Source organism: Pogona vitticeps, chromosome 2 (genome assembly GCF_051106095.1).
Source record: "Pogona vitticeps strain Pit_001003342236 chromosome 2, PviZW2.1, whole genome shotgun sequence".
Taxonomy (NCBI): Eukaryota; Metazoa; Chordata; class Lepidosauria; order Squamata; family Agamidae; genus Pogona; species Pogona vitticeps.
The window spans coordinates 312,779,305-312,803,270 of record NC_135784.1 but is presented as its reverse complement, the minus strand read 5'-3'; the positions used below and the strand labels follow the sequence as shown (position 1 = coordinate 312,803,270).

Sequence of the window (23,966 nt, the reverse complement as noted above, 5' to 3'; positions counted from 1 at the left end):
GCACTTGTGAAATTGTATCTTATTGTTTTGTATTTTTTTTTATTGTTTTTTGTGTGGTAGTAGGCCCCTTGGTTCTTGTGCCGCTCTGCAGCAACCCTCCGCATCCCCTTCTTTCCTGGATTCCGACTCAGACCGTCTGCCCTCAAACGGTGCCCTTCGCCACCACCCCAGCCAGGCAACGTTGTCCACGGCCGGAAGCGCACGCCGAGCTCAGGCCTGTTCAGAAGCGACATGGCCCCACATCGCCCCACCCCAGCCCTGCGGACAACCTGCACCGCCAGCTTTATACAGATGTTCTCAGAGGATGTGTGACACCCCAGAGTGCTGCGGCAACATCACCCCACATGAGGCAGCCCCACGTTCCTTCCCCCTCCCCTCCCTTCACCACCCGGCAACCGTCAAAGAATTCTGTCCAATATCCGATAGTCTCAAAATCAACTTGAGCCTCCCAGGAAGACGAGCAGCGTCAGGTTTGCCCTGACAAAGTCCCATTTAGCTGGTCTGATCATCGAAGCGGATGTTAGTAGAAAGGCATGTCCAGAATTGGGAGTGAGGGAGAGAGAGAGAGATGGAGCGGTCGGGTTCATGCTCAAAAGGGCCTTATCCACCGTGCTTTTTCTCTCACTGGAACGATCCTTCCATTCACACTGATGGATGGTTCTTCTCCCATGAATCACTCCAGTTTGATCTCCTTTTGGTTATTAGTTATATTTTATTTATTTTAATTATTTTACCCTGCCTCTCTCCTTAAAATGACCCAAGGGGGAGGGATTAATGACCATCTCCTTCCCACTTCCTTTCCCACCTATTTCCCTGGCCATCATTCAGCTGACGGTGGTGAGTTTCCTTTCCCTCCCCCTTTTCCTCTTTTTTCTTAATTAAATGAAGTAAATGACATAGCAAAGCAGCAAGGCGTCTGCCTAGAATGGTAAACATAATGCCACCAACGTATCTCATTTACAGTACCTAAGTTTGGTTTTGAAGTTTGAGGGGTTTTTTAAATACAAGTTGATGTACTTGTTTGTTTTTATGTTATTGTTAAGGTTGTAAACTACCCAGGGTGACCATTGGTCAGATGGCTAGTATAAAAATCAAACAGTCAGTCAAACAAACAGAATTTTAAAAACTCAATCTACAACAGCACTGCATCAATAGGGAAATACAGTTTTTAAAAATTAAAGCAGCAGAGGAAAATGGAGGAGGGAGGGGTTCTCCACAGTCGCTTTCCATGCCACAACCTACCAAGTTCCTCACAGGGTTGTCACCTCAGAGAAAACTGCCCACAACTCCGTTTTGGTGCAAATCAAGCATGCACACGGGCTACAGAATGGGCTAATTAGAAATGCTCTGAATTGCACCAAAATGACTGTAGCCCAAGCGGTGTGCCAACAAGGAGCGGGGCCGCTTTTAAAAGGGGCGGGGTGGATCGCTCAAAGTCAAAGCCCGTGTGGATGCTGCCGTTTGATCGGACCGCAAGCGATTCGACTAGCGATGTGCTTTTTGTCCCAAAACCAAGGACTGGAGCTTTCTGGAGCTGAGAGAAGAACAGATGAGAAGGAAAGCATTCTGTGAGGCCAGAGTCATCGTCCGCCCCGCCCCCAAAGCAGCCCTCCCCTGGAAGCGGCCACCTGCTTCCATGCAGCTCTGTCCTCAACAACCAGGTCTTTCACCATTTCCTTCTAACTTCCCTGAACTCTCTGTTTCCCTCCACATCAAAAGGAACAGACTGAAAATCAAGGGGGGGGGAGGAGCATTCATCATCATACGGGAAGGATGCACAGGGGTGGGGTGGGCCTGGAAAGGCTCAAGCAGGGAAGAAAGCAGAACCAAATGCTGATGGAAAATTTGACCAGAAGCAAAGTCAGAAGCAAAAGAGGATGACGGATAGAATTCGGTGGAGCCAACCACGTCCTTTCCTGCCAATACAGGCTTCGAGCAAGGCAACAGCTGGCTGTAATGTGGACACCAACGTGGTGGTGGTTGTAATATAGGAATCAGATAGATAGACGACGTTATTGGAAGCAGGAGAGGTAGAAGCTGCTTTCCTTCTGCCAGAAGAAGACCAGAAGCACACTGTGGCATTGACCATGAACGAGTGAGTGGTCAGGATCAAAAACAAGAGCGAAGCTGGAAAAGAAATCATATCAGGCAAAAAAAAAGAGAAAAACAATTTAGAAAACACACACATTGTGGCATCTTAAAGACTAACTACTATATTTGAATGTGAGCTTTTGTGTTCATGAAAGCTCACGTTCAAATATACCAGTGATTTCTTGAGATGCCATGACGTTTTTGCCTTTTTTAAAAAAATTGTTTTTCTTTTGTTTTTGCCTGATACGCTAGCAAATATTAACATGGCTACCTCTTCTAAAAGAATCATAGTGTCAAAATATTATTTAAATAACATTTCTGATTAATCTGAACTCTATAAAAAACAGTTTTGCATTGTTAAACTCAATTGAACAGAACCAGAAGAAACGTAGATTGAAACAAAAGATATTAGGGAGGAATGCCAAAAAGACATTTCCTGCAGTCCAAAGAAAATAAAAGCCGAAGTGGATGACTCGGTCAACCCGGAAGGGGGTCATCTCCCCAATTCCACAGGTCAGCCAGGGTTTCAACATGATCACCAGCTCTAGCTCTTGGAAATTCCCCCAGAACATTCAGGAATTCCATCTGGATCCATATTCCCATTCCGAGGATGGACAATCTCAACTGATCTTCTGCTCCTGAAGAGATCCAGAGCCCTTACAAATCTTCACATGCTAATGAGAGATCCCTCCATGACCCCTTTCAGACTCTCCTCAGACCATTTCCATCATGTTGAGAGAGAAAATGGAAACTCTCTGACCGTTGCTGTCTCTTATTTGCCCCATCGCGCCTTGAACAGAAATGTGCAGGGCACATTCTTTCCATTCTTATGGATGACGACCTGTTTCGTGACGTCTTGGTCCAATCCTAAAGCGGGTTAATGGTGCATGGCAGAAACGTGCAAAGACTTCCTGAGGATTGGCCTTCTGGGAAGGGGAGCAGGGAGGTCTCCTCGGGCAGGGCAGGGCTCCAGCCTCTAACCCCACCTGCCTTCCCTCCATTCGAAAGACCAACCGAGGGACCCCCTTCAGCCGATCCAGTACTTGAGAACTTTCCAGCTGGCACTGGGAGACGGGGCGGAAATAACCTTCTGGTTGGAGAGAAACCCCAACCCAGGAGCTGCCCTCGTGGTGCTTGCAGGGGTGTATTCTCTGCTCTTGCCTGATGAAGATATGTCCCCCGGCTCTGAATGGGAATTCAGGGCTCTCTCTTGCCACACTCTGTAGGCCAGGAAGAGACACCTCTGGGTGCCTGTTCTGTGTCTTGAGTCAAACCCTCCTGGCACATCTGTCCACTTGGACTTCTGTACCGTCACGATCTGTGGCCCTGCTCTAAGGGCTCCTCCCTCATTCCAACGTTCCTGCTCACCCTGTCACGGACCAACGTGAATCTCAGTGGGTCTCACTCAGGAAGAATGACGACTGCTCACAAATTGAATCATTGCCACGCCTGTCTAAACACGCTGCTCCCGCTGGAATCAGACCTCGGTGCAGACAGCCACACACACCCCTCCCGGCCCCCAACCACCCTTCTCAGCCAAACCGCTCGGAGACGGGCATGCCCTGCTCCCAAGGAGAGGAATTCTGGCTGAGAGCGAGGTGCCAGACAAAAGGAGCTTCCGAGATGGAAAGCCCGAGGGGGAGGGTCTGCTGCTCCCTCTCCGTAAAGGGCCCTGACAGCACCTTTTGCACTCAAGCGCTCTGATAGGCTCTCCTGTCATGACTGGGGAGGGCAGGGATGCGGGCAAGGCCCTCATCAGCCCAGCCTATGACTCACCCACTGGATGAGATGATGAGACCAGAAAAGGGGATGAGGAAAGCAGAGCCGCCCTGCCTCCACTTGCAGCAAGAAATCTGGCAAAAGTGGCTGCCGGAGAAGCCAAGGGAAAAGCCCTGAGATGGGCAAGGGCGGGTGGGGTTCATCCTTGCCCTCCTACCTGTCCGTCCGTCCGTCCGTCCCCCCATTTCACCCGGTCTGCCTGTCCCATCCTCTTGTTTTACTGCTCCACACCTGCCATACCTGTGCACTTCTATAGTTTTTGTAATAGTTTTTTTTAAACTCTCTCATCAATAAGATAATTCCTAGTAGCCCCAAAATAATACAGCAATGATATTTATCAAATAAAACCATATACAACTATAGGAGATGAAACAGTGAAAGCTTCCTGCTTTTGTCCTCCAACTGATTTGGCCGTCAACTCCCAGAAGCCCCGTCTAGTCTGGAAAAGAGCCCAGGGTTCAAGGAACTAAGATCCCAAAGTGGCGTTTTCCCCCAAGAGAGCCGATGGAACTTTTCTGCAAAGGGGGGGGGCGGGGGCATCTTTACCCTGACGCATCTCGAGAAAAACAAATGAAAGATGCTGAAAGGCGAATCAAAGTGAAGTGGGCGAGAATAGAGCAAGAGACTAAAAGACAAGCTATCGGGACACTTTAAAGGCTTGCTGATTTTTTCATGTAAGGTTTCATGGCGCAAAATCCACTTCTGTGGCTCTTGGCGTCTGAAGGAAGGGATTTTGATCCAGGAATGCTCTTTAAACTACCGCTGTATTCCCTCTGTGTGTGTGTGTGTGTGTGTGTGTGTGTGTGTGTGTGTGTGTGTGTGTGTGTGTGTGTGTGTGTGTGTGTGTGTGTGTGTGTGTGTGTGTGTGTGTGTGTGTGTGTGTGTGTGTGTGTGTGTGTGTTTCCTGTTTCCTTTTAATTCTGCCAAAAGGCTGAGACAGTCTAATAACAGGGCAACTTCTGAAGCCATTTTAAAAGACAGCTGGAGCCTTGCTTGACACAAGGCTGAGCCACACAGGAGCTGAATGTTGGGCCATGTGAGAGGAGGAGGAGGAGGGAAAGGGGAAACGGGGCAAGCATCAGGAGCAGCCCTGGCGGCAGAGGCACGAAAACATTCAGCTGGGGAGCTGTCACGCCAGCGCCACGCCTGCTCAGCTGAGGATGACCCAGCCCTTCCCGAAGAAGGAAGCCCAGCCTCCATTCCCAGGCGGGCGGGCGGGCAAGTGGGGGGGATGGAGGCTCAGCAGGAGAGCTGGGCTGCAAGGCCTGCTTGGTCCTGGCAGATTCTTTGCCTCTCGCTGCTGCTTCTGGAAGTGGCCATTCCCAAGGAATCCGGCCGACCGGCACCACCGCTGCCCTTGACTCCTGCCAGCACTGCCAAAGGCTTTTCTGATTCAGTGGCGCCTGCCAGGGATTCTTTAAGCGCCAGCAGCAGCAGCAGCAGCAGCAGCAGCAGGAGGAAAAGGGCTTGAAGCTGAAAGGCAGCGGGACCAGAAGGAAGGAGGGACAAAAGGATGGACGGACGGGTGCATCTGCCAGTCAGAAGCGTCAGAGGCAGCCAGTGGCCTCAGAGAAGGAGGGGGCCCCCAAGCTCATAAGACAGGAGGAGAGAGAGGGAGGCTATTCTAAGAGAGAGGAGACAGGGCAGCCGGCCAAACATAACCCCAGGAACATGTCCTGCGATGTGCTGCTTTAAAAACATAAACAGAAGTGGCCACTCAAGAGCGGGAGACGCATCCCTGAGGAGCCCAGAAAAGGCTCCAGCCCACAGGGAGACCCTGGGGGCTTTGCTGGGAGCAAGCGGGATGAGGTGATGGCGTGGCTCTGATCCTCTGCAGATCCCGGCAGAAGACGTCAGGCGCCGGGCAAAAGCCAACCCAGCCCCAGCATCTCCTCTGACCAGGGACTCAGCCGTTACATGGAGGCTGTTCCAATGTACTGTGAATTTATTAGTCTTCTTGGCATCCTGTCCTTTACGACAGTTCTGGAGGGGGGCTGCAATATTTCAAAACATTAGAGAGCATATCTTAAACCTACTCATCAAAGCAGATTTTTAAAAATATCATAGTAAAGGTAGGAGAGAGATAAAAACAACAAACCCAGCAGTGACTACATCCAAGGGGGACTTGCATCACGCCTGGAGCGACGTCCTCAAAGCCCGAGGTAACCCTTGCCCTTCGACCCCAACTGACTTCTTTTTACCTAACAGGCACCAACATCCTACTTTCAGCACCTTGCGAGATGGCAGGATTCTCTGGGAAAGACCCCCATGCTGGGAAAGGTGGAAAACAGCAGGAACAGAGGAAGAGCCAATATGAGATGGGCTGACTCCCTCCAGGAAGCCACAGGCTAGAGCTGAAGAGGGCTGTTGAGGACAGGACATGTGGCAGATCGCTCATTCGTGGGTTCACCATAAGTGACCGGACAGCATATAACAACAACAAGAACAACCACAACAAGTGAGGCCAAAATCTAATTCTCCAGTTTAGCTGATACAGAGGCTGCCATGTCTCTCTCTCTGTGTTTCTGCTCCTAGCAGGGGGTCAAGCCAGGGACCAGAAAAGCAACAGCCGTTGTCCAAGTCTCATCTGCACCTCTGGTCACCGATGGGGGACAGAGAGAAGCCCCGTTGTGCCTCCCAGCCTGCTGCAAGCCGTCCTGTCGGTCCCTGCTCTCCTCACCAAGCCCTGCATACAGGCAGCATCTGGCAGCGACCGAGAGCAGCACAATGGATAATATTCTGTTCCAGGGTTTTCTGACTCCCTCCCTCCCTCCCTCCCTTTGCACCCCCTCTGCGTCACTTCTGCTGTACAACAGCACTCTGAACCGAAGGCATCGTCCAGCTCTACGTTTTTCTCCTCCTTTATGGACCACCCGGGAGGGAAGTGAGGGGGGGGGAGGAGAGAAAGAGTCCCTACTCAGAAGCCCTTCACTGGTTTGGCCCCAGGTGAGTGAGCCGTGCTGGGCACTGCCGCCTATGAAAGGAGGGGCCTTTCTACCAGTCAGCTCTCCCTGCTGCCACATTAAAGAGAGCAGGGTTATTGGGGCGGCAGGGGGCCCAAGGCAACCCCTGGCGTGGGGGGGGTGAACCACTGTGTTCCCCAGCTGTGCTCTCCTCTCTCTCTCTCTCTCTCTCTCTCTCTCTCTCGCTCTCAATCTCTCAATCTCTCTGATGATTCCTTCGCCTTCTATAAAACCCGAACGCTACCAGCAACCTTTTTCGCAAGGCTGCTTGGAAGAGGCTCTACTCACAAGGAGGCACTATTCCCATTTATTTATTTATTTATTTATTTATTTATTTATTTATTTATTTATTTGTTTGTTTGTTTGTTTGTTTGTTTGTTTGTTTGTTTGTTTGTTTGTTTATTAGGTTTTTATCCCACCCTTCTAGACATATGTCTACTCAGGGTGGCTCACAATAATTTATTCATAAAAACAATTAAAACAACAATTTACATTGACAATATTAGTATTAATCAAAATGGAGAACAAGAAACAAAAGATTAAGTAAAAAGTAAACGTCAAGTATTGGCAGGAGGGAAGGCGTGCCTAAAGAGCCAAGTCTCCTCACACGCCTTTCTCCCTAGAACTGTCACGCACCCACCCTCTAATCGGAGCGCCTCTCCGTGAGATCCAGTGCCTGTGACCCTTGCCCCTCTCAGGCTTTGATGCGATGGGCGTCCACCCCAAGGGGGGCCAGGACGTCCATGTCTAGGAACAGGGCCTCCTCTGGGGTGGCCACTTCTCTGTGGAATGGTCTCCCTGAAGAGGTGGGCCAGGCCCCTTCCCTTCTGGTTCTGCAGAAAGGGCGTAAAAACGCTGATTTAAGGATATCCACCCTTTATAACTGTTATTCAGTTTCATTTACTGTTCCATACTACATTCAGTAGTCTGTGTTGCCCTCCTTGTTATACAGTTTCTGTATTCTGAGAGACATCCACAGGCAGTGCCTCCAGCCCCACTCCTCCGAGGGCTGACAGCCTGGGCCGGCCGCCAGTGGCCCCCCAGGTCCTGGTCCCACTTCTGCTAAGTTCTGTGTAACAGGAGGAGATACAGAGGGAAAACAGAAAGGTGGATAGGCTGGACCTGGCAAAGACTGGGGGTGTGTGTGTGGCAAAAGCAGGATGCTACAGCACTGCCTGCGACACACACACACACACACACACACACACACACACACACACACACACACACACACACACACACACACACACACGCACAGAGACCTCTCTTCCTCCCAAGGAAATGTGAGGCAAGCCACAAAGCACCCGGTTCTCCATGCCTGTAAAGTGGAAACAATCCTGGATGGTTTTCAGGGAAGGGCAGGTCCACATCCATCAGGAAGAGAGGGAGCTACTTGCTGCCCACCCTCCTGCTCATCCCCCCGCCCCACCCTCCTGGGGGGCCTGGGGGGGCTCTGCCCTTCTCCGTTTCTCATGGAGAGCTGAGCCAGAAGGCAGCTTGCCCATGGCTGGCCCCACCCCATGGGCACTTGTGACAGACGCTCTCGCTCTCTCTCTTCCCCCCCCCGCAGCTTCCTCCCCCCCCCATCGCAAAGGGTCAGTGTTCATTCAGCCTTTCGGGCCAGAGATGGTGTATGGACTACCCCTCCCATGAGCCCTGGCCACCCTGACCCCCTGTGGGGAGTGCTGGGTGCTGGAGTCCAGCCATTTCCAGAGGGAGGCTTTTCCCCCTCTGAATGCCAGGAGTGCACCTTGGAAGATGCCAGCAAGGCCTGGCTCAGCACGAAGCAGTGGCACACACGCACCCTCCTGCCTAGGGCCAGGATGCTGCCTTTCCGCTGCCCATCCGAAGAGTGCCAGCCCCTCCCTGCCAGCCCTACCCTAGGGGGGAGGGGGAGGGGAGGGTACCTGGAAAGGAGCGGATGGAGGAGAGCCCTGGGGGTGCTTGTCGCCCCTCCAGCTAGCCTCCTCCTCGCCGAGGTTGCCAAAGACCTGAGCCCAAGAAGCGCCACCCTTGCCCCAAGGCGCTTTGATCGCGGACAGGGCAAGGGAATGGCGGAGGGGGCTGGCCTGTCCAGCTAAAGGACACGGAGCTGGGGGCTGATGCCCCTTCCCCGTGGCCCCGACCACCCTCGGCCCCTCTTCACCCTCTCGTGCCAGCCTGCCAGCCGCGGCCCCGCTCCCGCCCAGCCCGGTCCCTTCAGGGGGCGCTTGCCCGGGCTTCGCACACAGAAGGGGCACCGCCTGGGAACGAAGAGGCTGCCCGGAGCGCCTGCCGAGGCCCCCGGGCCGCTCGCCGCACCTGCCCGAGCAACCCGCCCGGGTCCGCCAGGCAGCCTTCGGCCCCGACCCCGTCTCCTCCCCGCCGCCTTGCTCAAAATGGCAGCCGCCGCCGCCGCCGCCGCCGCCGCCCCTCCTCCTCCTCCTCCTCCGGCCGGCTCCCCGGTTGCGGGATCTCCGGGCTCCCGGAATGTGCCAGAAGAAAATGGTGGCCCGACGCGGCGGCGAGGATCCAGCCCGGGGCGCTGCTGCTGCTGCTGCTGCGGCTCCTGCCGCCAAGGCGAAGCTTTGGGCGGGGATGCGGCGGCAAGAAGTGTTCCCCCGGGGATGGGGGGGTTTGCCCTCGCGCCCCCTCCCCACCCGCCGCTCCCAGGTACCTGCGCCGCCGCCGCCCCCCGCCCGCCCGCCTCTCCTCCGGCCCCCTCCTCGGGCAGAGTCTGCCGCAGCCCCCTCGGCCAGGGGCGCAGCTGTCACCGGTCCCTGCCCTCCCTGTCATCCCGGGAGGGGGGAGGGGAGCGCCGCGGTCGAGCCATCCTCAGCAAATCCAACACACACAAACACACACACACAGACACACACACACCGCGGCCTCCATTGTCTCTTCTCCCCGGCCAAGCTGCCGCCCCCTCCTCTCTCTCTCTCTCTCTCTCTCTCTCTTTTTTGTGTCCCCCCCCCCGCACGCGAGCTCAGCATCCTCCTTTGTCTGCCGCGGGCGCCGCATCCGCAGGTGAGGATGCGCGGGGGGGGGGGTTTCCAGAGGAGGGCGGGCGCCCGAGAGGGGGGGGGGGGCGCCGAACCCCTGCAATGGACACACACACACACACACGGAGGGACGCACAGCCGACCTCCCCGCGCGCCCGCCTCCCTCCCCGGCAGCCCCGGCGGACACACCCAGGGCGCCCCAAAGGCGGCCGGGCGCTCGGGAGGGACGGGCACGGCGGGCGAGGCAGGGCAGGGAGCCGGTCGCCTAGGGTGGGTGCCCCCTCCCTCCCCCCTCCGCCCCCCCCAGGAGCAGCGCCCCCTCCCCGCCCGCCGCCGCTCACCTTCGCCCGGCGCAGGGCCCGCGGGACCACCGAGCGAGCGAGCGAACGGGCCAAGCGGCCGGCTGGGAAGGGACGGGCAGCGGCGGCAGCGGCGGCGGCGGCGGCGTCCCGGTGGCGGTCCTCTTGCCGGCGGCCGCCCTCCTCGCTCGGCTCACGGCTGCATCCCGAGCAATGCGGCGCGCTGCGCAATCTCCGCCGCTGCGCCGCCGACCCTCCGCCCTCCCGCCGCCGCCGCCGCCGTGACGTCGCGGGCATGCCCACAGCAGCCCGCCCGAGCCTGGCCCTCCAAGGGGGGGGGGAGGGGGGAGGCAAGCGGGGTGTCCGGGCGCCCGGAGAGCAGCCGGCGGGAGGCGGCGTCCCCGATGCCCCGGGCGAGGCGCCTGGGCAAGGCAAGGGGCCCGGCCAGCTGGCCGAGGGAGGCTCTCTTTCCCCCCCCCGCCCGTCGGTCTCCGGGCGCCCCGGGCCGGCCAGGGGGTGGCGCGGGGCTGGGGTACGAGAAGGTGCCGCCTGCCCGCCGCTCCGCCTCTCGGCCGGCTTCCCGGCGGCGCCCGGCCCCAGCCACCCTCCGCGGCCGGCGGTCAGGCAGGCCCGGAGGAGCTCCGGGCCCGAAAAGGGCGACGGCGGGTCAGCCAACCGGGGCGGCGGGCCGGGAGGTGGCTGCGGATCGGCCCGAAGGAGGAGGGGGAGCAGCCGCGGGGAGAGGGGTGGGGGCGCCCAGTCCGGAAAGCCTCCCTGCAAAAGGACCCCGGCTGGCCCGCCCGCCTGCCCGCCCGCCTGCCCGCCGCTCCTGGGCCGGGGTTTCTGGGAGCGCGCCCGCCTTCAGCGTTGCCCTGACTAGGCGCGATCCTACACGCACCTGCTCTGAAGGGGGTGGCGTGGCTGGCTCTCCGGGGGCTCCTGCTTGCGCTCTTGCAGCGAAGGGGGTCCCAGGAAGCCTAAGAGAGTCCTGGAATAAAGTGATTTTCCTTATCCACCGATAAGGCCGAATATCAGCCCGGGAGCCTTAGCACTGGGGGGCCCCCAACAGACTCCTTTCCCCCCCCCCAATCCAGAGTCGTTATTTTTTATTTGATAAAAAAAGAAAATTGCAAACAACAGAAATGAAACTAAAATACAAACTCAATCGTGACTAGACACAATACACCTGACCAATGGGTCTGACCCCCTCATATCCGGCTCCTCTGTTTGGGGAGGGGGTGTCCTTGAGTGACCACTCAGAACAATCACCCTCTCAGGGTTTCTTTACAATAGCATACTTATGACCGTGCTGTAGTAAACAGGGAGAGTCCTTTCTCTAGACATTCATATTGGCACACTTGCACCCCCCCCTCAAAGACCACCCGTTGGGCACAGCACACGCCCCTCCTCCCCCCCCCCCAAATTCCTCCATCCTGTAGCAGCTCCTGGCAAGGCCTCTGTCACGGTCTGGCCAGGCCCAACCCCTGCCTGCTTCCACAGGCCAGAGTCCTCTCCACAGGAGCCGCGCCGTTCCTGGTCCTGAGGACCAGCCAGGAGGCCCCACCAAAGCAAAGAAGAACTGTGGGATCAAACCCAGATAAGGGGCCTTTGTGATGACCGCCAGGCCCTGGGCTGGGACTTTGCTGGAAAGACAGAGCTGATGGGCAGGACTCCTGCACTTAGGCAGGATAAAAGAGGGGTTACCCACCTGTAACCATGGGTCTTCTAGTGGTCCTCTGCGAATCCACACATCCCGCCCATCCTCCCCTCTGTCCATCACGTTGTACTTTGAAACAGCTCTTTGTCAGCGGCAGATTTTTTTAGAGGAACTGAGGGGGATCAGTGATGGGCGGAGCAGGCGCTCCATGGGGGAATGTCCCACTAATCATGGGTCTTTAAGCTCTAGAAACTTCCGAGAGGTTCAGCGCAGGCGCAGAACAACCCAACTGTGTGGATTCACAGAGGACCACTAGAAGAACCATGGTTACAAGTAGGTAAACTTTCTTCTTCGTGGCCTCTGTGAATGCACACAGTTGGGTGATTAGCAAGCTCACTTACCGGATGGTGGGATGTCACAGTAGAAAGGAAGCCAAAACAGCTCTGCCAAAACCAGCATCATTCCGTGCCCTGACATCGAGACGGTAATGTCTGACAAAGGTCGATGGAGTAGACCATGTCGCTGCAAGGCAGATGTGAGGGAGTTCAATCCCACACTGGAAGGCAGTGGATGTTGACAGCGCTCTGGTAGAATAGGCCTTTAAATGTTCAAGAGGTGTTTTGACCGTTAATTCATATGCCAATGAGAGTTTGGACAATCCTTCTAGAAATAGATTGAGGCGAAGCTGGAGCTCCTTTATGAGGGCTGTGAAAACACAGGAAAAGTCTCTGTGATTTTCTGAATGATTTGGCCCTGTCAATGTAAAAAGAGGTAAATCCTCTGATGGAGAGGGTGGGTGGTTGTCAGTGACATCAGAAGTTGGTGTAGGTAAATTAGATGGTGATTCTTCTGATACGTCAGAGGCAAGGTCCTGAACTGATGGAGATGATGAAGAAGGAGATTGGCGTCAAGGTTCTGGCATCGATATTTGCATGGAGGAAGGAGGTTGTGCTGTGGGAACCATCTGTGTGGGATATCTCTCCATGTTAGGAGGAGGAGGGGGGGACTTTTATAAGTAGTAGTAACTTGCAGTGATGCCTGGGGAAGGTGTTTAGAGGAATGTTTAGGACACTTTGATTGAGAATGTTCTACAGTCGATGAAGGGCATTTCAAGGTTGGTTTAGACGGAAGGGTTGTATGAGTCGGTATCGAATGCTGAGGCTAGTGTCGATGTTGAGGAGGAGATGGAGAGAGTGAAGGTGAGGATCGGTGTGGTTATGGTAAATTGTAGCGGACCCTCATCATAATATAACTGTTCTTGAGGATCATCATGTAGATATGGGTCATATTGGTAGTATCTATCTCTTCTATCATCTCGGAAGTGGTGTCGAGAGGATTGTGGATAATAGTAGTACTCCTGGTATGGGAGGTTGTACTGAGCAGGTGATAGATGCCGTCTCTTCTCCTGGTTTTTTCTAAGAGAGTGGCGAGATGAATCGGAGCTGGATAATTTGAAAAGAATTGCCCGCCCTGATGATGCAGGGCTCGAATGGGCCAAGGCCTGGCTGGAATGAACTTCAGCTGGAAAGAGGCCAATACCGGCGGAAGTTAGACCTTGGGCCGGAAGTAGAGAAGGGTCATCTCTGTCAGACAGAGAGCCCGGAGCATCTTTAGATGATTCTTCAAGAATGGGAGGTGGAAGAGTCGGCTGTGGTGGGTCGAGCTGAGTGGACTTTGAGGTTTTCTTCAATTTCTTAGAAGTCCTCTTGTCTTTTTCTTCTTAGAAGAAGAATATAGAGAGTTGAGGCCTTTGACAGCGACATGGATTTCGATTTTGAAGTGCACTTTGACTTCTCCTTAGGAGTGGGAAAAGGAGTCGCAGGGCTGGAAGCAGGCATGGGTGGATTTTGCTGATCTGGTTGAGGGTCTGGAGATCGTGAAGATTCCGTAGCGACCGGAGGTGGATTCAGAGATTTTTCCCAGAGGTAAGACCTCAATCTTTGTAAACACAGTTTTAGAGCTGGATTAGTTAGCCTTTTACACTCAGAGCAGGAATATGTAGGATGTTGTTCTCCAAGACAGAAGAGGCAACGGTCATGGCCGTCCGTTAGCAGGATATTTTTTGTGCAGAGAACGCACTACTTGAAAGGCCTGAAGGGGGCCATAAAAGAGCGGGGGGAAACAGGAGGGGAAAAATGGTGGGGGGGGGCATTGGCAAAACACGGGTAGAGAAAAAACTGGAATAAACTCACAGAGGAAACAGCCAATAAAGAAAGATAATTGAAAGGAATTTGAAGTAAATAAATGATGATTCAATATGAAGTACAGTATTAATTCAACAGATCGCTCTAGTCTCCGAAACAGGTCTACCCAACACGGCGGAAAAAAGGAACTGAGGGGAGGAGTGATGGGTGGAGCAGGCGTTCCATGGGGGAACATCCCACTAATCATGGGTCTTTTAAGCTCTAGAAACTTCCGAGAGGTTCAGCACAGGGCGCAGAACAACCCAACTGTGTGCATTCACAGAGACTGCAAAGAAGAACCAGATGCACAGGTACAGGACAGGTGGGACCTGGCTCGACAGTCGTACCTGTGAGAGGGATTTAGGGGTCCTGGTGGACTTCCGCCTAAGGATGAGTCAGCAGCCGTGAAAGTCCACACCGTCCTAGGCTGCATCAACAGGGGGACGGCATCAAGATCATGGGAAGTGAGAGTACCACTCTATACCACACCGGTGAGGCCGCACTTGCTGTGTCCAGTTCTGGTCACCACAATACAAAAAAGATGCCGAGGCCCTGGAAGGGGCGCAGAGAAGAACAACCAAGATGATGAGGGGACTGGAGGCTAAATCCTATGAAGAACTAGGTATGTTCAGCTTAACAAAGAGAAGACCGAGGGGGAGACATGATAGCAGTCTTCCAAGATCTGAAAGGCTGCGCCAGGGAAGAGGGCATCTATTGATTCTCCATGGCTCCGGAGGGTAGGACAAGAATCAACAGGTGGAAACTCATCAGAGGGAGATCCAACCTGTAAACAAGGAGGAATTTCCTGATGGTGAGACCCATGAAGCAGTGGAACAGCTCGCCTCCCGATGTGGTGGGTGCCCCATTGCTGGAGGTTTTCAAGCAAAGATTGGACAGCCATCTGTCTGGGATGGGAAGAGGTCCGGGATGAGATCAGGTCTCCGGACTTGGGCAGGAGGTTGGACTAGAAGACCTCCAAAGTCCCTTCCAACCCTACGATATTCTATGATATGACTCTGGGCCCTGTACTGTGGTCCCTGCCAGCCTCCTCATCTCTTCCCTTCTCTCCCTGCTTAAGCAGGCAGGGAGAGCTGTCCTCGTTTTGCCTGCCCATCCCCCTCCGCCCCTCCACCAGGGAAAGAAGGCCTGGGCTGCTAATGAAAGGACCTAGTGTCCTGACAAATATGCTGGCCGTTGCAAGGCGGAGGGGGGGGGCGGGTTGGAGAAGAAGGGCTGGCACGAACTTGTCTGGGCTGGGGGGGGGCAGGGGAACTGCCAGGAGAGAGGCACCCTGCCAGCTTGCACACAATCTGCCAGGACAGCCACTCTGCCTCCTCAGCCAGCAACCCCTTTGACAGAATGCCCCCACCGCCCAGCTGGAGAAGGGCTTCTCTCCCATGCCCTTCTGGATTCTCCACATACCCTCTGCTCCCTGGCTGGGGCATGGCACGAAAGCCACAGTGTTCTGCTTCTCCTGAGTCTCTGAGCCCAGAACCCTGGCTTGCAGCTCGTGAGCCAGAGTCCTCCAGCTCCTGCCTAGCTCGCTCGCTCGCTCGCCCACACAGGTCCAGGCAACTGCTTTTCCCTCCTGGGGTCTCAGGGATGCCAGGAAGAGATGAAAGGTGTACTTATTACCTGGTCCAACAGTTGCAGTAAATATGTGTTATGCTCCATCACGCTGTGCCCAAATTACAAGTAGGTAGGTAGGTAGGTAGGTAGGTAGGTAGGTAGGTAGGTAGGTAGGTAGGTAGGTAGGTAGGTAGGTAGGTAGGTAGGTAGGTAGGTAGGTAGGTGACGTGGTGGCACTGCAGGTTAAACCGCAGAAGCCTCTGTGCTGCAAGGTTGGAAGACCAGCCATCGTAAGATCGAATCCACGCGACAGGGTGAGCTCCCATCGCTTGTCCCAGCTCCTGCCAACCTAGCCATTCAAAAGCATGTAAATGCGAGTAAATAAATAGGTACCACCATGGTGGGAAAAATAACAGTGTTCCGTGCCTAGTCACGCTGGCCACGTGACCACGGAATCTGTCTACAGACAAATGCTGGCTCTATGGCTTGAAGACGGGGATGAGCACCGCCCCCTAGAGTTGGACACGACTGGACTAAATGTCAAGGGGAACCTTTACCTTTACCTTTATCTAGGCAGGCAGGTAGGTAGGCAGGCAGGGTCGGTGTGCCATCAAGGCTCTTCCAACTGATGGCGACCCCTTTCTGAAGGAAGAGAATGTCCAGAAGCGGCTCCCCACGCCACTCTTTGGGGGGGGCACCCTGGGACCAGTTCCTGGCTTGAACAAGGCCACATAGGCTGGCTCTTCTTCTAGGAGTCCCAGTGGGGGTTCAAACTCCCAACATGCCCCACCCCAGACAGAGACCTAAGCCATGGAGCCATCCAAACTAAAGTGACCCTAAGAAGAGGGGTTTCAAGGTGGGATCCTTAAGGATTGGCTTCACCCGTCCTTCCTCCTCATGAGTTTCCCCGGACAGGTCTCCGGAGCCTTCCTCTGCCGCTCTCTCCCCCAGAGCACACTTGATATGAAGCATACACAATTGCTCAAGCCCGATCCACCAGCATGCCCTTTTCTCTAACAGCAAAACCACAATGGCAGGAAAACCCAACCCCGAGGGCGCAAAGGGCTTCTAGCTGGATTGCTGTGTTTAAAGGCGCTTGCTTCTGGCTGGAGCAAGAGGTGCGGCAGCCGCGGGCGAACCTCCCGCCTCCCCCGCCCCGCGCGCGCCTCCTCCTCCTCCTCCTCCGCTCGCCTTTGTGCTCCACGGGCCGTCTAAGCACATTTCAGGCGACAGGCAGGGCTTGAGCCGAAGCAAGGCTCGCGTCCGTCCGGTCTCCCGCGCTGGGCCCGGCGGCTCCCAAACCGCAGAGGGGTCCGGCAGCACTTGGGGGCGCGGGGAGCAACCCCCGTCCGCAAGCCGGGGCTCCCTCCGCCTCTCTCCGCTGGGGGGAGGAAGGGCCGGCACAGGCGCTCCCGGGACGGGCAGGGGGGCGAGCCTCCATCCCCCAGAGGTGCACGGGCTTCCTCCTCCCAAGGCCTCTGCGGAGGAGGAGAACAGCGGCCGATCCAGCCTCGGCTGGACCCGGAGCGAGCGCTCGGGAGGGAAGATGCTGGCGTTCGGGGAGGGGGGGCGCTCCGAAGGATAGGCTCCCCATCCGCTAAAAGCCCCCCCCCCCAAGGCGGGCGGGCGGGCAGGGTCGGGGCGCCGAAAGGGGCGAGGGCGGCGCTTCGGGGCCAGAGCGGGCAGGCGGAGACCCGGCGCCGCCACCCGAAGGTCCCGGGGCCGGCAGAAGCGCCCGCAGCCCCGTCGGGTCCCCCGCCCCCTCGGCGCGGCTTCCCCCCTCGGAACGCCTGGCCGGAGAGGGTCCCGCGGGCATCCCGGCCGAGCCTCGCCCGCCCCTCGCGCTTGCTCCCCAGCTGCGGCTGAAAGGGAGGCCTCCCCGATCCCCGGCGCTCCCTCACCGGAGCCGTCCTCGGCTGGGAGGCCGCCAAGCGTCCGCGCGGGGGCGGGGCTCCCCCCCCACACCCCGCGCGGGCAAAGGGGCCGCCGGACTACAGCGCCCAGAAGGCCACGCGAAGGAGCCGGTGACGTCACGCCCCGGGGGAGCCCGGTGGAATCGGGGGGGGCATCGTCCCCGAAAGGCCACGGATGGGGCTGCTCCGCTCCCGGCCGCGATGCTGGCGCGCCCAGAGGGAGGCTCGGAGGTGCCCCTCCCGCTCCTTCCCTCCCTCCCTCGCCCGGACGGCTGGGGTCGCGCGGGGGGGGGGGGAGTCTCGTCCGGCTGCTTTCAGGCGAGGATCTTCTTTCTGGCGCGGGTTCCCCCCCCTCCCTCCCTCCCTCGGCGGAGGACAGACCCCTCGGCCGCCCCCGCCGTTCTGCCGTTCTGCCGTCGGGCCCCCGCTGCCCCTTCCTAGCCTCGGGGGGGGGCGCCTGCGGAGGTCCCGGAGGTCCCGCTGGCGCTGGTGGGCGGCGGTCGCCGGGGCTTTGGGGCGAAACGCTCCCTGGGGTCCCGCTTACTCTTCCTCACCCACAGATCTCCCCGGATCTTTGCCCTCTCGTGACCCCCTTTCCTGGGCCGCCAGGGCCATCGCCGCCTGCTTTTCAAAAACGCCCTCTCCCCCCCCCCCGATGTTTAGCTCGCGAGATGAGCGGCGGCGGCGGCAGCGGCGGGGGGGGGGGCGCCTACCTAGGCGGCTGCAAACGGCGCGTCGGCAACGGGCCAGCGAGTGAGGGCTAGTGACATGAATACGCTTTAAAATGAAAACACCCACAGAACCGCCCGCCACTTTTGGCGTGTTTTGATTTTTAAAACCATAATATTTGAGTTCACCGCAGACCGTGCCGCTCCCACCCGCCGTGAGAGAGACCGAGCCACACGCTTCGAGGTAGGACGGGCTGCACAGGTACCCACCGTGCGTATCCGGATGTACAGAAACACCACACCTCCCCGAGGGGGTGTGTGTGCGTGCGTGTGTGTGCGCGTGTGCGTCGCTCTCTCTCTCTCTCTCTCTCTCTCTCTCTCTCTCTCTCTGTGTGTGTGTGTAAGCACAGGGGAGCCGGGTATTGCCGCTAAAACCTGCTTTCCCCAGCCAGCAAGGTACAGCCTCCCCCTCCAAGCGCCAGAAGCCTTTGGCCCTCCAGTCCCATCCCTGACCATCACACACACGCAGAGGGCACCTGCCCTCGTCCGCACCACGGAAATGCTGAGCCAAGGCCTGGGGACGGCCACCCGCCCAACAAAAGGAGAGCCCTCCTGTCACTCACCAAATGTCGGTAGCTGCCACCGCCGCCGCCGCCACCGCCGGGGCAGGCTCCTCAGGGGTCCCACATCACAGCCCCCCCCCGAACCTGGCGACCTCCCTCCCTGCTCCAAACTCCAGCAAGCTGGGCCTGTCACTGACAGGCTAGGCAAGGGAAGGGAAGGGAAGGGAAGGCGGCCGGCTGCAGCCCAGGAAGGGCAGGGCCCCGCCAGCCAGCCTCGCTCCACCCTGGAATGCCAGCAATGTGGAGCACGCGGCGGCAAGCATGACTTCAGCCTGTGCCCCACGAGGCCCTGGAAATATCAAAACAACCACTTTGGGATGGCTCCAGGCAAGCGCTCAGTTTAGAAGCCCAGCCAGCTGCCCGCCGGTTTTGTTTACTGCGTTCCAAGGGAGAGCCTTGTCCACCCACCCACCCCCAGGACGGTCCAGTCCTCGGGACCCTTTAGTCCAAGAGCAGGGCCCGAGGGGGGGACGGGTGGCTCACAAAACTGGACGTTGTTTTGCAAGACTGGCTAGAGAGGTCAATATTCTGCCTCTCTCGTCCAGCCAGAAGATGGAGCAGGAGATTCAGGATGCTCCCCGGAAGGTGTGGGGTGTGCTCTTCCTGACCCCAGGGTGAGTCAGGCTGGGATGCACTGGCGTTTGGAGCAGGTCCTGGAGCCAGGCAGAGAAGAGGGGCCGGAGTCCAAGGAAGAGACCTGCCAGCCCCTCTCATGGCCCCCTGCCCCTCCACACCCCTCCAGCCCCAGGCCATTCTCCCCGGAGAGAGGAACTGAGCGAGCGGACGGGGCTCTCTGGGAACAAGCCAGGCGGCCTCTTTCGTCCCAGAGAGACTCGTGGCCCAAGGAAGCGACCCAGAACCTCACCGATGGGTGGCTTTCCTTCAGGAAGCTCGCCGGTCACCTTGGGCCCCTCTGCATGGACTACATCACCGGGTTCGCAGAGGAGAAGGGCCAGGCTTATGGTTTGTTTGTTTTATAAATTTACCCCACTTTTCTCCTTGGAAGGACCCAAGTCAGCTGGAGCTGATTGTGGGAAAGGGCAGATGTTAAGGTCGCAAAGAAAGAAAGATGGGAGTATCAAATCAGCTGCCAAGTTTCAAAAAGTCTTAAATATGGTCTCCATTAAGGTTAAATACCCTACTTTGCATACGGTATTCTAATACGGCACATATTACAGCACACTGAGTGGAACCACCTCAGTGGCCACACAGAGAAGCTGGAAACATAGTGGAATATTTTTCATTTTTGTTTTTAGCTGGGAAATCTCCTTTTTTAGAATCCTAGAATCATAGAGTTGGGAGAGGTCTATAAGGCCATCGAGTCCAACCACCACCCCCCTTCTTGGCTCAAGGCAGGAATCCAAATCCAAGCAGATCTGACAGGGGGTTGGCTAAGTTTCTCTTGAAGGCCTCCAGCCTTGGAGGGCTCGCCACCTCCCCCTGAGGCCAGGGGTCCCATGGTTGCACTGCTCTAACAGCTAGGCGTTTTCTCGAAGGCTTTCACGGCCAGGATCCGATGGTTGTTGTAGATTTTTTGGGCTGTTTGGCCGTGTTCTGAAGTTAGGAGTTTTTTCCTGACATTCGACCAAAATCTGGCTTCCTGTTAATTAAGACCATTGTTGTGTGTCCTGCACTCTGGGATAATGGAGAACAGATCATTTCTCTCCTCCGAATGGCAGCCTTTCAAGTATTTGAAAAATGCTATATCTCCATTCCGTTTTCTTTTCTCAAGGCTAAACATGTTCAGTTCTTTTTCTCTTAGGCTTCGCTTCCAGCCCCCTGATCATCATCCTTGTTTCCCTCCTCTGAACTTGCTCCAGTTTGTTGGAATCCTTCTTCAAGTGTGGTGTCCAGAACTGGACACAAGACTCAAGGTGAGTCCTAACTAGTGCTGAACAGAGAGGGACGACTAGCATGTCATGGGATCTGGAGAGTATAGGGTACTTCTGTTAATGCATCCTGAATTTGCTTTTGCCTTTTTTTGCAGCCACATCACACTGTTGGTTCATATTCCGCTTGTGATCTACGACAAATCCAAGATCTTTCTCCCTCGTAGTATTACCGAGCCAAGTATCCCCCACCTTATAATTGTGTATTTGTGTGTTTTTCCGCCCTAGGTGTAGAACTTGACACTTTTCCTTGTTATATTTCGTTCTCTTGTTTTCATGCCCCTGCTTGAGCCTCTCCTCCGGCCACAGCTTGTTCCTCGTCATCCTTTCCACTCATCCACCCTTTTGATTGTGCAACCTGTGGACTGAGCCAGTAGGAGGGGAAGGTGGCCGTTCCCTCTTGCCCGTAAACATGAGCCTGGAGCCCATAGCTGGTGCTCCCATTTGGCCTGCTCCGTGCAGCTGGGAGATGGCGGCGGCAGCAGCAGCAGCAGCAGAGTGAGTCCTGCCTCCTGCCGGATGACAGCTTTATGGAGAGGCTCACAGGCTTGGCTTCTGGCCGGAAGATGAAGGCAGCCTGCAGGGATTGGCAGGGGGAGCTCTGCCCGAGGTGACCCTTTAGCCTAGTCTGGCCTGCCCTGCCCAGGAACCTGGGCCTAGCAGGGTGGCCCCGTGTCTTCTTTTAGGGGTGAATAGGCCTCCTTCTGAAGGCCTCTCCACTTCTTTCTCTTATTTAAAGATCACAAGAAGGTGGGAGATCAGGAGCCTTGAAGGGGCCCATCGGCCACTTTGAGCAGCCGCCCGGCAGAGGCCACTGGATAGACCTTCTTGCTCACTTGCCGGAGAGGGACTCTAATTCTGTGTCTTCCTAGTTTTGCACCTGGACATGAAGCCAACCCTGTGCAATTTGATGCAAATGTCCTTCTTGCCACCCTTTTCAGTGATGTGTGAGCAGCCAAGGGCATCAGCCACATCCATCCCAGGAGGTGGGGGTCTCTAGTAAGAACGTCAGAAGAGCCCTGTGCTGGATCAGGCCAAGGGGCCATCTAGTCCTGAGCTTCCTGTATCTCACCGTGGCCCCACCAGATAGATGCCTCTGGGAGCACACGAGACAATCAGATCCCTGTCTTCTGATACTACACTCCCGCCTCTGGCCTTTGGAGGTCCCTTCCTTCTAAGCCTGGACATTATTCCTCCCCATCATGGCTGGTCTCCTGCAATGGACTTTTCCTCCAGGAATCTGTCCAATCCCCTTTTAAAGCCATGTAGGCCAGATGCCCTCACCTCATCCTGTGGCAAGGAGTTCCACAGACTAACCACAGACTGGGTCAATAAATGTTTTCTTTGGTCTGTTCTCACTCTCCCAATGCTCCATTGGAATGGATGTCCCCTGGTTCTTGTATTGCATGAGAGGGAAAAGAGTTTCCATCCACTGCATAACTTTATACATCTCCATCATGTTCCCCCCTCAGGCGCCTTTTCTCCAGACTAAAGAGCCCCAAACGCTGTCGCCTTTCCTCATCAGGGAGGTGCCCCAGCCCAGTCATCATTTGAGTCGCTCTCTTCTGCACCTTTTTTCAGTTCCACCATATCTTTTTTGAGCTGCGGCAACCAGAACTGTACACAATAAATACTCCAGGTCCAGCCTTGCCAGCGTTTTGTACAAGGGCATTAGAATGTTGGCTGTTTTATTTTCAATCCCCTTTTTAATGATCCCTAGGATGGAATTGCCCTTCTTCACTGCTGCCACACACTGGGTTGGCCCTTTCATCGAGCTGTCCACCAGCACACCAAGATCTCTTTCCTGATCTGCCACGGACAGCCCAGAACCCATTCGCTGATAACTAAAATTTTGATTCCCCCCCCCCCATGTGCATTACTTTACATTTTCTTATATTGAAATGCATTTGCCTTTTTGCCACCTGTTCTCCCAGTTTGGAGAGATCCTTCTGGAGCTCTTCAAAATCCCTTCTGGTCTTCACCATCCTGAAAAGTTTCATGTCCTCTGCAAACCGGGCCACCTCCCTGCTTATCCCTGTCTCCAGGTCATTGAGGAACAGGTTGAAAAGCACTGGTCCCAGGACGGATCCCTGGGGCACATGACTCTTCACCTCTCTCTGTGGTGAAAATTTGCCCATTGACACCTATTCTCTGTTTCTTGGTTCTCCACCACTTCTCAGTCCATAAGAGGACCTGCCCTCTCATCCCCTCACCGTGGAGTTCTCTCACCAGCCTTTGGTGACGGATTGTGTCAACTGCCTTCTGAAAATCCAGACAGACCATGTCCACTAGTTCACTCTCATCCATGTGCCTGTTGACCTTTTCAAAGAATTTCAAATACTGTAATTTGTGAGGCAAGACCTGCCCTTGCGAAGCCATGCTGATTCTCCCTCCACAAGGCTTGTTCTTCTCTGTCTTTTAAGATTTTATCTTGGATGAGGCTTTCCACCATCTTCCCTGGAACAGATGTTAGGCTAACTGGCTTGTAGTTTCCTGGGTCCCCCCTCCTCCTTCCCTTTAAGATCGGTGTGACCTGTAATAATCCATCGGGGCCTGGTGACTTATTGATCTTCAATTTATCAATTAGGTCTAAAACATCCTCTCTTTTAACCTGTATCTGATTGAATTAATTAGTCAGGAAGGGGCCGTTCAGGCTGCTGAATCTGCCCAAGGTCTTCTGTCGTGAAGACAGATGCAAAGAACTCATTTAATTTCTCTGCCATCTCCAAGTCCCCCTTCCCCTCCCTCCCCATCCAGAGGGCCTACTTCTCAGGCAGGTTTCCCGCTTCTAACATATTTAACGAAGCTTTTATTATTCCCCTTTATATTGCGTCATATTACTTTTGTTGTCTTTGGAAGAGCCTCCCTCCTGAGATTCGCATGGCCCCGTCGCCGCTGGGCATCTTTAAATGCCAATTGAAAACCTGGCTGTTTAAGCAAGGCTTTCCTCCACCCGTCTGAATTTTTGTTATCTTGTGTTTTCTCCCATCTTGGATCATTGTTTATTTAGTAATATATTGTTATGATTTTAAATTGTTACATGATATGTTGTTACCCACCCAGAGTAGTCTATATGACTAGATGGGTGGGCTATAAATGTAATAAATAAATAAATATAAATAAATATTCTTTGCCTTGTATATCCTCTTCTTACTTTTTTTTTGCCAGAGTTTGTGCTCCTTTTTATTTTCCTCATTTGGGAATGATTTCCATTTATGGATGAACCCCTCCTTGCCCTTTAAAGCCTTCCTGACTCCCCTCGTTAACCATGCCAGGACCCTCTTGGACTTAGTTGAGCCCTTCTTCCTTTGCAATATACACTTCCGCTGAAACAGGCTCCACGCACTCTGG

The 23,966-nt window shown here is 55.4% G+C and overlaps 1 protein-coding gene and 1 long non-coding RNA gene across 8 annotated transcripts in view; one reads left to right on the top strand and one right to left on the bottom strand.

Annotated features, from left to right (window-relative positions):
• The window catches only part of RUSC2 (RUN and SH3 domain containing 2), a 42,176-nt gene extending 23,310 nt beyond the window's left edge, over nucleotides 1–18,866 (bottom strand). For 2 of the 4 annotated variants that reach the window (XM_072993077.2, XM_072993079.2), the window contains exon 1: nucleotides 10,156–10,396. The gene's annotated coding sequence lies outside the window, so the exon portion shown is untranslated. Of the gene's footprint in view, nucleotides 1–10,155; nucleotides 10,397–16,085; nucleotides 16,569–18,726 lie in introns of those variants that run through there. The other 2 variants (XM_072993078.2, XM_078384194.1) reach the window with 2 other exon arrangements.
• On the top strand, nucleotides 11,701–23,755 carry LOC140705025 (uncharacterized). Of its 4 annotated transcripts, none has more exons than XR_013541005.1 (3): nucleotides 11,701–13,695; nucleotides 20,489–20,600; nucleotides 20,714–23,755. It is a non-coding gene; the product is annotated as an uncharacterized LOC140705025 (long non-coding RNA). The 4 variants fall into 4 exon arrangements; XR_012084598.2 differs by lacking the exon at nucleotides 11,701–13,695 and adding an exon at nucleotides 16,752–18,374; XR_012084596.2 differs by lacking the exon at nucleotides 11,701–13,695 and adding an exon at nucleotides 17,083–18,347.
• The last annotated feature ends 211 nt before the right edge of the window (nucleotides 23,756–23,966 follow it).